The sequence below is a fragment of the Protopterus annectens genome, chromosome 4.part0 (assembly GCF_019279795.1).
Source record: "Protopterus annectens isolate FY-2018-M chromosome 4.part0, PAN1.0, whole genome shotgun sequence".
NCBI classification, from domain to species: Eukaryota; Metazoa; Chordata; order Ceratodontiformes; family Protopteridae; genus Protopterus; species Protopterus annectens.
The window spans coordinates 1,098,002,550-1,098,007,688 of NC_056733.1; positions in this window are offsets into that span (position 1 = coordinate 1,098,002,550).

The following is a 5,139-nucleotide window of genomic DNA, read 5'->3' on the forward strand; positions in this document are numbered from 1 at the left end:
AATGAAGACAGTATTTGGATATTGTGATCATCTAATAAAGCCTTGTTGAATGAACTAAAGTGTTTGGAAAATTCATTCTGAAAAGTACACAAGACTTGGCCCATAAAGGAGAGACTGGCACCTGTTTAGCATGAGTTTGGGTAATAACAGATAAGACTTTTGCCTAAGCCTCATTTCAGTTGTTTCCAGTTAATTACTGTACAGTACAGTCTTATCAATTCTTACAAATACTGATGGTGTCTGGGATGAGACCAATCTCAGAGGTATGCCACAAGTTCCAGTTAGATAGCAGGAGACCTAAAATATAATGGTGTTTATAATGATGAGCCTTGTAAAGCAGTTTATGCACCCCAAGTTCTTGCTGCATAAATGCAGAACTGTGATTCCTTTCACAGCTCAAAACCAAAATTGTGATAGGGCACTGTTTTTACTGTTTACCCACTTTCCAACATAAGGTATCTGAGCACCCTTTTATGTAAAGAGAAAAAGTAGGCAGTTAAGTAAAGGTCACTTTTGTATTCTTAGTAGGTGCTGCTGCTAAATATCAGCCTGTAGTGCACTCTAGGTCTGGTCTTTCACCTCAGTTTGTCACCCGGGATACTGAGCCATAGTTTGCCTAATGAAAAACAGCTGGTAAAGGTGAATAGATGAACATCAAAATTAGCAATATTTTGAATGTGGTGGCTTATGGTGTTGTAAAATGATATGAAAAGGGGTTAATTTAAAATGTTGCCTAAAAAAAGATGAGGCCAAATTAAATTAAAATTGCTGTGTATTCAAGAACTACTCAAAGTGATTGGTTGCAATAGTTCAGCACATTGGCGAAATATAAAACATTGTGTTTTGATGGCAAAACTTTAAGATGAAAGAATACATAGAGTATTGTAATTCTACTAACAGTGAGATAAAGTGACAATGACTACAATACAGGCATAACTAAGAAATAAATACAGTGCTTGTCCTTGCACAATATCACGAATACCTCACCTTAGAATTCTTTTCTTTTGTAACTTTTCCAAGTCTAATCAAATTGGTTTTAGAAAAGTGTTGAGTGAAATTGTTCTGATATTATTAATTTGGAAGATGTTATGAGGTTTTGTATTAATGAATATATCTGAAAAAAATCTTTGCAATTTTTACTGTTGGTGGTCTCTGTTTACAGACCATCAATGATTATGCTAATTGATAACAGTAAATCTACCATATGGACTAATGTGGTACTGCATCAGTCAGCCAATTCACAGTGTGTGGCCTTACTTATCTAACTGGCATATATATATATATATATATATATATATATATATATATATATATATATATATATATTAGCAAATTTGCAGACAACTTTGTGCATGTGCACAAACAAATGCAAACATGGAAGGGACAAGCAAGAGTCAGTTGACTTAGCTTGCTAAAAATAAAGTAAGATAAAAAGCATGATGGAAGTACAGTCAGAAATTTAAAAACACAAACTAAAAAAGAAGTTGCCCAAGGGAATCCAGCTGTTGAATCATAAGGCACTTGTAAACACTGGCAGAATTTTCATGACCATTTTTCCTCTTTGATCGTGATTTGGAATGACCTTCAAATTGACTAAATTAATTGAAGGATGCAGGGCATTTAATACTTTTTATGGAAGGAAAGAAGGGACCTTTGTCTTCCCAGAAAAAAAATGATTTTGACAGTTTTTCTGTCTGCCACAGATGCATTGTATCTTGCAAAGCATTAATGTACCAGTGATGTATAAAGCAGCCTGCCTTTAAATTGCTGTGGAAGTTTGAAAGAATATAACATTTACCTCAGCTGTTCAATTCTATCATTCAGTAGTACCTGTATGACAGAAGAGATTTATGCTTTTATATGCAAACCTAACAGTATGGATTTTTTTTTATTTTTAAATATTCAAATGGTGCCCAGTAATGGAAAAGCATTGCTTATTTGTCTCACTGAAAGCAGCCTCCCACTCGGCGTATAACACATTCTTGTAAATCCCAGGGCAGGTGTCCAGAACTAATAAGTGTCCTTGTTATGTACACTATTTTATCTTATTTCTAAAATGCACATATAATTAGCTTTCATTATGTCCTGACTCACTACTGGTAGCCTATTGTCATATCATTTGTAGCTGGTACCACAGAATATCATTGTAAAGGATATGATTTTAAAGTTATCAGAAATTTAAACAATGTCCAACATGAAAAATAATATACAGTCCAAGGGCAAAGGATAAAGCAGAAAGTCCGGCTACATGTTAGTTGCCTCATATATTTGTACTGTGGTATAATCTTAGATATAGAGAAACCGGGGCTTGCATGGAGATGGAAAATTTCCTCACATGTGTCATAATAATACAAGTATGTCAAAGTACCATTAACTAAAACATTTCTTCACTGGTTAAAGCATCATTTCTACTTAACTCTTTGGAAATAACATAATAAAAAATTGTCTTTATAGCTGACATCTAGAATACATAAGTTTAACTGATTGAATACATAAGTTTAATTGATTTTCAATATTACTTTACATCCATTTCTCCTGAACTGAGTAAGCATACTTGTCTGAGTCTCCAAATTATAGTAATAAGAAAATAAACAAAAACACAGACAACATAAAGAATGTAAAAAAGTGAAAACTTCATACCCCCAAAGGGAATAACTGAGAACCAAATCTCAATCCAATAATAGCCACCTGTAAAACTGAAAATAAAAAATGTTATTTCCTGCAACACATGCAATAACATTTTAAAAATAGATGCAGTATATGCCCATTCCTCAAAGAATACATCAAATGTCAGAGTCAGAAGGAGAACAATAAAATAATAATAAAAAACTGCCACAAATGAAAATATACAATTAATTGAGATCAACATAAAACGTCCAACATAATACATAAAGCTCTTCAGAAACTATAACACTGACTGAAGCCTTTGTTGTTTTTCACCACCCCTGACACACACTCCTACCTAATGCCTTGACATCCAAAACAACACAACACTTCAGGATCCAAATGCACACCTTTTCCACAGAGAAAGAAATTCCTTGGCTAATTTAATTCCTACACCAAGAACAATTAACAAAGGAAATACTACCACCTAATTAAAAATGTAGATAGTAATCCAACCTTTCACTGTTCCCAGAATGTAAATAAAGTATAAGAATATCCTAAAGAACACTCTACCTACCCCACCTCACAGCGCAACCAATGAAAAATTAAAAACTACCCAAGTTACTCACCAGATTAAACTCAGATGACTTACCTAAATCTACACCTGACTGGAGACAGAATACAAAAGGAACAACCAATGAAAATACCATCCCAAAAATATTGAAAAAATTACCTGAAGTAACTGATTTGAGAGAAACCCGAATTTCTGTGACAAAAATGTAGCTACAAAAATAGCATTAGTCCAACCAAAAAACAGTACAAAACTACATCCCATTAAAATAAATGGGAAAAACAAAACACTAACTAAAAGCAAAAATGATAAATTGAATAGTTGAGTGGTCAACTGTCATGTTTCTGATGCAAATTTTAATTTGCAATTGCTACATTACAAATAATTTTTGTAGACTTTAGAAAGGCAGTCATTGTATGCCTTAATTTCATTTCAGAGATCCAGAATATCAATTGTTTTCATTAAGGAAGTAAAGCAAGTTCACACAGTAATGCCTTCTGTGCACATCTGGATAATAAACTATGGAGTCACACATCAGTGTATTGCCATGAACAGATAATAGCCAGGTCATGGCAGCATGAATCCCAGTCTGAAAAGTAATCAGTATAGCATTAGAGACGTTCTGTTTTTCTCTGCCGCATTAGCTTTCTTTTGAGCACTGGTCAGTTTTTGGATGTCTGCCTGTTATTTGTCAGTTACTATTATGTATTTAGTTAGTTATTTTCATTTTATCATTAAGAAATGCTACATGAATTCTTTAGTTGCAGAAAATAAACTTATGTCAGTGTAATACATAGCAAAATGGAATTTGCACTCTCTGAAAACTCTAATTTATCCTATCAGATAAAGTAGTACTCAATTCTGTATGCATCCTTTACTTGAGATCCAATCTGATTGATTGTGCTTGATAACGAAACAAACGTTTTAATGATCTTGAAATAAGCTTGCCGTTGGCACAGAGGGTTAAGGCTGTGAGCTGTAGTACAGGGTTTGATTCCGTCAGCTCATGTTTTTGATGGGAGGGTGGCCTAATGGTTAAGTTGTTTGCCTTGCAAACACAAGTTGCAGGGTTTGAGTCTCACAAGGGGTAACTGGCTAGGCTTAAAATGGCGTACAAGAGCAGGTAGCTCAGTACTCATCTATGAACCTACTCATTTATGTAACTTTATAACGTTTCTGACACTAACCCAAGACACTGTATCTTTATACTTCACTCATATTCTTATGCATTTTCACAAACCAATTTGCATTTTTCATTTTTATATAATCCTTTCTTAGCTGATCCTGTAAGCATAAAATGAAAATAAATTTCTGTCACTGTTATTCCTTTAACAAATTTGATAATACCCTATTAGTGTTCGTTCATTTTTTTCTCATGTCTCATGACCATTAGACAGTGACATATTCTGTCCACATTTCAAAAACAATAAGGTAAATATTTCTGCAGGAATTGATAACATCACGATTCTTTGGTACCACATACCTAAGTTCTGCAGTTCGGGTATACTGTGATTAGTTAGCAAATAAACAGATACATTAAGATAGATAGAAAGACAGATAGACAGACAGGTACACAGATATGCACTCCCCTGAGCCGCCCAAACAACAGAGTTGTGTTGAAGTGCAGAATCATACAAAGGCATCAGTGCTCTATCCCGGTTAATAAATTCAAAATTATACATAGAGAAAATAATATTCCTTACTATATTTGTCCAGTACGTCTGACCCAAGGTACTGTATACCAGAGAAATGTGTGCACACTACGTCCACGCCTTGTGCGGTCCACCTTAATAAATGTTTGTACTTTCGTTGCACCAGACCAAAAAGTGAGCGTACACTCCTGGAACACGAATTCCACTAGGAAAGATTATGCCTCCTACTAATTTAGGAGTTCAAAAGTATGACACAGATGAACACATTCAAGTGAAACAATGGAAGTGTAGCGAATGAATTTAAGCTCCCTT